At 42.6% G+C, this 9,280-nt stretch overlaps 1 protein-coding gene across 2 annotated transcripts in view; it reads right to left on the bottom strand.

The window, feature by feature from the left end:
• The window catches only part of LOC135507568 (mothers against decapentaplegic homolog 1), a 32,604-nt gene extending 24,143 nt beyond the window's left edge, over positions 1–8,461 (bottom strand). For both annotated transcript variants that reach the window (XM_064927086.1, XM_064927087.1), the window contains exon 1: positions 8,380–8,461. The gene's annotated coding sequence lies outside the window, so the exon portion shown is untranslated. The remainder of the gene's footprint in view (positions 1–8,379) is intronic.
• Positions 8,462–9,280: the final 819 nt, after the last annotated feature.

Genomic DNA, 9,280 nt, shown 5'->3' with positions numbered 1-9,280 from the left:
GTATTTATTACTTTTGTAAATTGTGTCAAATAATTCAGCATTAGCTGCCATTGATACCGTGTTGCCTTACTGAATTTGAAATAAACCATTCTTTCTCTTACAGGTTTTCCCGCCATTCTGGGATGAGATGCCCTTTTGTAACGGTCGTCGTTGCATGAAGGATCGGACCAAAGCGCAGCGTGGTAAGTGTTCATGATTTTTATTTAAACTGAACAATGAAACAAAATAACAAAGAGCAAAATGACAACAAACAGTTCTGTCAGGTGCAGAAACACAAAACAGAAAATAACTACCCACAAAACACAGGTGGGAAAAGGCTGCCTAAGTATGGTTCCCAATCAGAGACAACGATAGACAGCTGTCCCTGATTGAAAACCATACCCGGCGAAAACAAAGAAATACAAAACATAGAAAAATTAACATAGAATGCCCACCCAAATCACAAAATGACCAAACCAAAATAGAGACATAAAAAGCTCTCTAAGGTCAGGGCGTGACACCTTTTCATGAACGGAAAAGGAGAGAAAATTAAAAAGTAATAATACACAACTCAATACAAAAGATAGCTCTTGTCTATCAATCTCAAACACAACCCTGCTTTGATGGGTCAGTCAGACAGTCAAACAGACAGACAGTCGGTCAGTCACTCAGTCAGACAGTCGGTCAGACAGTCACTCAGTCAGACAGTCGGTCAGACAGTCACTCAGTCAGACAGTCACTCAGTCAGACAGTCACTCAGTCAGACAGTCACTCAGTCAGACAGTCACTCAGACAGTCGGTCAGACAGTCAGTCAGACAGTCAGTCAGTCGGTCTGACAGTCGGTCAGATTGACTGACTGACTGACTGTCATACAGACTGTCACTCACTCAGACAGACAGGCAGACAGACAGACAGACAGACAGTCAGACAGACAGTTGACAGCCCATCACACCACATGCTCCAGACTAGAGGTCGACCGATTAATCGGAATGGCCGTTAATTAGGGCCGATTTCAAGTTTTTGTAACAATGGAAAATCGGTATTTTTGGGCACGGATGTCGTTTTTTTAACCTTTATTTAATCTGTATTTAACTCGGCAAGTCAGTTAAGAACACATTCTGATTTTCAATGATGGCCTCGGAACGGTGGGTTAAACTGCCTTGTTCAGGGGCAGAATGACAGATTTTCACCTTGTCAGCTCGAGGGATCCAATCTTGCAAATTTACAGTTAACTAGTCCAACGCAATAACGACCTGCCTCTCTCTTGTTTCACATTCTTTGCGTTTTGCCAGCAGCTCTTCGTTGTGCAAATAGATGTTTTTTTTTTAATCGGGCCAAATGAATCGGTATCGGCTTTTTTGGTCCTCCAATAATCGGTATCGGCTTTTTTGGTCCTCCAATAATCGGTATCGGCTTTTTTGGTCCTCCAATAATCGGTATCGGCTTTTTTGGTCCTCCAATAATCGGTATCGGCGTTGAAAAATCATAATCGGTCGACCTCTACTCCAGACTAGTTGCAAAAAAACAACTCGTAATCCAATTCAGATGGAGGATTCCAGGAAAGTAGAGAGTGATAGACTGTAACAGGAGCATCTGGACAGACAGGGCTCTCAACACAGTCACCTACTGTCAACAACATCATACACTTGGATTAGATCTTCTGGATTTCTCCAGTCCAGACCTTACTTGGGTATTTCCAAACCTGAGGAGCTGAAGGGAAGAGGTGTGACTTTCGCTCACAGTTAAAAACGGTACGATTTATTTAGCTATTTCAGTCCCCCCAAAAAACAGGACGTTACTTCTGTCAATTACCATCATTAGAATCTACTAATCTCCAACCTGAGGAGGATCTATAATGTATGACCGATATATGATCAGAGTTTGATCAGCATTACTGTATGAAAAAGGTCAAAATGGGATTGTATTCACGCTTGAAACAGACAATGCTCATATGGGGTTGTCTGTGGACCAGTCAAAATAGAATGGGGCCGGTGTTGTGCCCTACTCTGGACTGTATAGAATGGGGCCGGTGTTGTTGTGCCATACTCTAGACTGTATAGAATGGGGCTTGTGTTGTGCCCTACTCTAGACTGTATAGAATGGGGCCGGTGTTGTTGTGCCATACTCTAGACTGTATAGAATGGGGCTTGTGTTGTGCCCTACTCTAGACTGTATAGAATGGGGCCGGTGTTGTTGTGCTCTACTCTGGACTGTATAGAATGGGGCCGGTGTTGTGCCCTACTCTGGACTGTATAGAATGGGGCTTGTATTGTGCCCTACTCTGGACTGTATAGAATGGGGCTTGTATTGTGCCCTACTCTGGACTGTATAGAATGGGGCCGGTGTTGTTGTGCCATACTCTAGACTGTATAGAATGGGGCCGGTGTTGTTGTGCTCTACTCTGGACTGTATAGAATGGGGTCGGTATTGTGCCCTACTCTGGACTGTATAGAATGAGGCCGGTGTTGTTGTGCCCTACTCTGGACTGTATAGAATGGGGCCGGTGTTGTGCTCTACTCTGGACTGTATAGAATGGGGCCGGTGTTGTTGTGGCCTACTCTGGACTTTATAGAATGGGGTCGGTGTTGTTGTGCCCTACTCTGGACCGTATAGAATGGGGCCGGTGTTGTTGTGCCCTACTCTAGACTGTATAGAATGGGGCCGGTGTTGTGCCCTACTCTAGACTGTATAGAATGGGGCCGGTGTTGTTGTGCCCTACTCTAGACTGTATAGAATGGGGCCGGTGTTGTTGTGCCCTACTCTGGACTGTATAGAATGGGGCCGGTGTTGTTGTGCCCTACTCTGGACTGTATAGAATGGGGCCGGTGTTGTGCCCTACTCTGGACTGTATAGAATGGGGCCGGTGTTGTGCCCTACTCTGGACTGTATAGAATGGGGCCGGTGTTGTGCCCTACTCTGGACTGTATAGAATGGGGAGGGTTTGGGCTACTCTGATAAACTTACATTAACTTTATACAGAATGTTCTGAGAACAGGAGTGGTAAAAATGTAAATGAGAAACCAAAAGTAATGTGATGGGTAAGGTTTCAGTATCACCTTGTTAGTCATCAGACACAAAAACTACCAAGCTAGATCACACTTTCTGATAAATGGTTACTACAAGTCATTATTTGATCACTGGTCGTTGGTTACTACAGGCGACCCCGTAGATCTGTGATAATCTGATATCCGATCCCCCTCCTAAAGGTAAGCCTGAACTACACTTTTCTTTCTTCCCTAAATCACATTAAACTCCCAAACATCTTCCAGCCCAGCAGTCCCCTTCTCTAACCTCTCTTACCCAACACATACTTAGGGTGTGTCCCAAATGGCACCCTATTCCCTACAGAGTGCACATAGTGCTATGGGCCCTATAGGTTGTGTAATATATAGAGAAAAGGATGCCATTTGGGATGCAGAGTTACGCCCCGCCCTTACACAAGTAGGGCCCAATGAAGCATCACACAAATATCTGTAGCGGACAGGTCCCAATCTTATCCGCCCTCTGCCCATTTAAGCTGAAACACGCTGCCGTTTACACAAGAGCTCCATAAAAGTGCCCAGGCAGAGCTATCTATCTATCTTCCTTCCTTGCCTGCCATTCATCCAGCCTGTATTGGGTTAGTGCGCTAACTGCTGCTAACGCTAACCCTTTGGTGAGTAGTTAGCATAGCCAGGCAGAGTCAGAGGGATCTAATAGGTTAGCCCATGATCACATGTCATTGACAAGGCCTGTTAGCCTGACCTGTGCCGTTCCAAGCCTGCGCAAGCTGCTAGCCACCAATCCCTACCAACCCCATTGATCATTTAGCGCTAGCTGCTTCAGTCAGTGCTGTTAATCAATTTAGGGGCCGGGGCTGTAGGATGAGGAGCCAGTAATGATGCTCTCTGCTCTCTCCCCAGAGACGGGGCATTATAAAGAAGTTACATTATTTATCAGCAGGGCCTGGACGGGGCCTCCATTAGCCCCCACTCAATTGAGTCGCTGGCTATGAAGGGAGGAGTGGATGGAGAGAGGAATAAAGAGATGCAGAGAGATAAAGAGGAGAGGAGAGAGGGATGAAGAGAGGTAAAGAGGAGAGGAGAGAGGGATAGATGGAGAGAGATAACAAATTGAGGAGAGAGGGATGGGAGAGGAGGGGGTGTGTGTGTGTGTGTGTGTGTGTGTGTGTGTGTGTGTGTGTGTGTGTGTGTGTACGTGCAAGTGTGTCTGAGAGAGAGAAAAAAAGTGAACAGAGAGGGGGAAAGAGTGAGGAGAGAGAGAGAGGAACGAGGGAGGAGAGCAAAGGGGATGCAAATTCTCGTTAATACACACACTGTCTAGCTTCTCGGCATAAACCTTCCACTTCACACAAGAGTGTTCCCTCTAACTGTCAGCTCAGCAGCCCAACACAAATACTGACAATACGGCTTCGTGGTGCTGTCTCCCTCTCACTCTGTGTGGCCTGACCCATCGCCATGGAGGAGGTGTAATGTGTTCATTAATACACAGATAACAATCATCAAGTACCAAAACTGGATGTCAAAATTCAATGAATGAGTATCGATGAATGATCTCCAAAAAGCAGCCGAGAGAATGTGTTTCGACAAGCAAGCCCTCACGAACTAGGCCTACCCACAACACCACAACACCCAAACAACCATTCCTCCCCAGCCTCTACAGTAGACAGAAATAACCAGACAGACAGACAGACAGGAAGACAGAGAGGTGTTGCCCTTGGTGACTAGACACAGCATTGACCCAGGAGGTCTACACAAATCTAGGGTCAGTTATCACACACGCACACGTGAGCACACACACACATCCACCACACCTCACGTTAGCCACAAACATAACTCACCCACTGTAACCAACACATGGGCTATCAATCAGCTATCCCAACTAGAGGTCGACCGATTAATCGGACTGGCCGATTAATTAGGGCCGATTTCACGTTTTCATAACAATCTGAAATCTGTATTTTTGGACACCGATTTGGCCGATTTTTCTTCTTCTTTTTTACACCTTTATTTAATCTTTATTTAACCAGGCAAGTCAGTTAAGAACGGTTGGTTAACTGCTTTGTTCAGGGGCAGAATGATAGATTTTTACCTTGTCAGCTCGGGGATTCAATCTTACAACCTTACAGTTAACTAGTCCAACGCTCTAACCACCTGCCTCTCATTGCACTCCACGAGGAGACTGCCTGTTACGCGAATGCAGTAAGAAGCCAAGGTAAGTTGCTGGCTAGCATTAAACTTATTTTATAAAAAACAATCAATCAATCATAATCACTAGTTAACTACACATGGTTGATAATATTACTAGTTTATCTAGCGTGTCCTGCGTTGCATATAATCGATGCGGTGCGTATTCGTGAAAAAGGACTGTCTTGCTCCAATGTGTACCTAATAGAGGTCGGCCGATTAAGCGTAATGGCCGATTAATTAGGGCCGATTTCAAGTTTCATAACAATCGAAAATCGGTATTTTTGGGCACCGATTTGCCGATGTTAAAAATAAAATAACATTTTTTACACCTATATTTAATCTTTATTTAACTTGGCAGGTCCGTTAAGAACACATTCTTATTTTCAATGACGGCCTAGAAACGGTGGGTTTAACTGCCTCTTTCAGGGGCAGAACGACAGATTTTCACCTTGTCAGCTCGGGGAATCCAATCTTGCAACCTTACAGTTAACTAGTCCAACACAATAACGACCTGCCTCTCTCTCGTTGCACTCCACAAGGAGACAGCCTGTTATGCAAATGCAGTAAGCCAAGGTAAATTGCTAGCTAGCATTAAACTTATCTTATAAAAAACAATCAATCATAATCACTAGTTACCTCCACATGGTTGATGATATTACTAGATATTATCTAGCGTGTCCTGCGTTGCATATAATCTGACTGCGCATACAAGTATCTAAGTATCTGACTGAGCGGTGGTAGACACCAGCAGGCTCGTAAGCATTCATTCAAACAGCACTTTTGTGCGTTTTTCCAGAAGCACATCGCTGTGCTTCAAGCATTGAGCTGTTTATGACTTCAAGCCTATCAACTCCCTAGATTAGGCTAGTGTAGCCGATGTGAAATGGCTAGCTAGTTAGCGGGGTGCGCGCTAATAGCGTTTCAAACGTCACTCGCTCTGAGACTTGGAGTGGTTGTTCCAATGGCTCTACAAGGGCCGCGCCGTTTGTGGAGCGATGGGTAACGCTGCTTCAAGGATGGCTGTTGTCGATGTGTTCCTGATTCGAGCCCAGGTAGGAGCGAGGAGAAGGACGGAAGCTATACTGTTACACTGGCAATACTAAAGTGCCTATAAGAACATCCAATAGTCAAAGGTACATGAAATACAAATAGTATAGAGAGAACTTGTCCTATAATTCCTATAATAACTACAACCTAAAACTTCTTACCTGGGAATATTGAAGACTCCTGTTAAAAGGAACCACCAGCTTTCATATGTTCACATGTTCTGAGCAAGGAATTTAAACGTTAGCTTTTTTACATGGCACATATTGCACTTTTACTGTCTTCTCCAACACTTTGTTTTTGCATTATTTAAACCAAATTGAACATGTTTCATTTTATTTGAGGCTAAATTGATTTTATTGATGTATTATATTCATTATGTTAATTCAGTATTGTTGTAATTGTCATTAATACAAATGTAAAAAAATAAAAGTAAATTGACCGATTTAATTGGTATCGGCTTTTTTTGGTCCTTCAATAACCGATATCGGCGTTGAAAAATCATAATTGGTCTACCTTTAATCCCAACCATCCAGGCATTTGGGGTAAGTGTTGTGTTGGTGGTGGTTGGGATGGTCGGGAGGACACCTCAGGCCAACACATCATGAGGGGTCTGGGATAGGTCGGACATATAGAGAAGGGCTATTCTGAGGATGCCTCTGTCTGAACTGAGAATGATGTTATGGCTGGAATGTGGTTAACTTGTTTATTCCTATAAGGGGGAAATGTCTCTCCAAATCCATCATGTGCTGTACCAGACTGAATACAGGAGATGTCCACCTATAGATGAACAGAAGAGGAACTGAGAAATGTGCCATTTCCTCAGTATAATATCTAGGTTAAATGTCTAAGCTAAGACTGGACTCATTTTTACAGTGTTAACTACACAGAAGAATACCTCATTCTCTGAGATAATGTTGCATATGAATGATCAATTTAGAGATACAGTAGACATGTCCCTTTCACTCCTTCTATTATTCTGTCTTTAGCGAGCCCAACAGCTATCTGTTATCAGACCATTGCAGAAATATCACATCTTTAGAACTATGTAACACAGGCATTGCATCACAATCCTTATATCTATTTAAAAGTGTGAATAAAGCCAAACTGTCAGTGCACCATGTGCCCCACCACCACAACAACAACAAAACAGAAACAAATTGTTCATTTAACACAAACCTGAATTTGACAAGAATGCTGCAGGATTCAACAATTGTACTAAATCATAGACAAGGACGAATTCCAGTCCTTTGAGTAATCTGATATGTCATCTTCAATGATGTCAGGAGATCTGGCCCTGCTGCTCAGGGTCTCACAGTCACACAGGCTCGCTCTGCATCCATGAGACATGGAACACACACACACACACACACACACACACACACACACACACACACACACACAATGCACGCAGCACGCACGCACGCACACTAACACATGCATGTGCACGCGCGCGCAAACACACGATGGAAAAGATAGATAGCCTATATTGATTATTTAAAGCAAGTCATTTAGAAATGAGACACAGCTTCCCTCCAAATTGACACTGACGTTGAGATTAAGATCACTGTTAATATCCAATTAAATGTTGCAAATATTGGTTTTGCATCTTGGTTTTGCTGCTAAATGCATGATGCATGAACATAAATCAAATAATCTGCATGACATTTACAGATGGAAAGTAAACATGTGTGTCACAAATCTAATGTTGATACTATTTCTGAGTACAAGAGGCCTACATCAGAAGCATATTAGATTTAATCACAACAAATACAGATGGACAGACTGATATCAAACATCATACAAACACAATGCATCACAAAGGTTAACCATCAAAGCAGACTGACACATTGAAATACACACATTGTGCACACTATTAATATTTTTTCACAAGTACGTGTTCCAACTGTAGGATACACGACAATACAATGTTACAAATATGAAATGAATCCTACATTCTACTAACGTTAATTGCCAATCAATCTCTGTTGCCAAATGTGATAGACAGAAAAGTTTGAAGCCTCAAAATACACTTTCACTGTCTCTATCCCTTTTAAAAAGTTGCAAATATTATTTTCTTATAAGCAATAGATCTAGTCAACCGAACATACTCATTCCCCCGTGGTTGTTTATGTTTTGACGGGTGAAAAATAAAGTTTACAGTACCTTATAAACAGCTATCAAGCTCGCTCTCAACGCTCCCATACTATACCGCTGCCTGTCTCTGGTCTCCTCGCACTGGCGTCAGGGAGTCGCAGGGCCGTCGCACCCTCCGCGGAGCGCCAGTATCATGCCGCGGGATACAGTTTGGGGCGGTCCATGAATAACAAGACCTACTTTTACACATCTAACATTTTCATGCACTGTGGAATGGATTATGTAACTATAAAACAATGTATTCTTTCGTGGAGTTTTTTTTAATAGCTCTTTTGCTATTTTGGCAGTGGAGGCTAGTGGAGCGCCAAGTTGATTGCCTGTAGAGGACTATATACTCATCGGACTCCTGTTTGTCGTTAAAAGATAGTTATGTGCTGCATATTTTATTTGCAAATTGCATGAATGAGAAAAGAAGTACAGTTAGCGTATTTATTTTACGAAGCTGTGAACATTTTTGAGGGTTTGATTCACTGTGATTTGATAGCAGAACATTCTTGCAGATGGATTGGCACAGCTGTTTTTGATGAACAGTTGCATTTATTCAAAAGATACATTTATTGCCATTGATGTATTGCTGATTCAACAAAATGGCCACACACATTCACACACTGTAAATAAAGATTGTGATAATTTCTTGTCGAAGGAATGCATAGAATAAATTATAAATGAATGCATGTAACCGACATAAAAACATTCTGGTTATTCTGGTGTGATACTATATAATGTAGTAGTATAGGCCATCTAGCAGACGCTTTTATTCAAAGTTACTTACAAGTCAAGCATATATACATATACATTCTTATATTATACTGAAGAAAAATATAAACACAACATGCAACAATTTCAAAGATTTTACTGAGTTACAGTTCATATAAGGATATCAGTCAATTGAAATAAATAAATTAGGCCC

The sequence above is a fragment of the Oncorhynchus masou genome, chromosome 21 (genome assembly GCF_036934945.1).
Source record: "Oncorhynchus masou masou isolate Uvic2021 chromosome 21, UVic_Omas_1.1, whole genome shotgun sequence".
In the NCBI taxonomy this organism is placed as follows: Eukaryota; Metazoa; Chordata; class Actinopteri; order Salmoniformes; family Salmonidae; genus Oncorhynchus; species Oncorhynchus masou.
Note: the sequence above shows the minus strand (reverse complement) of the source record. Positions and strands in the feature narration are given on the sequence as shown.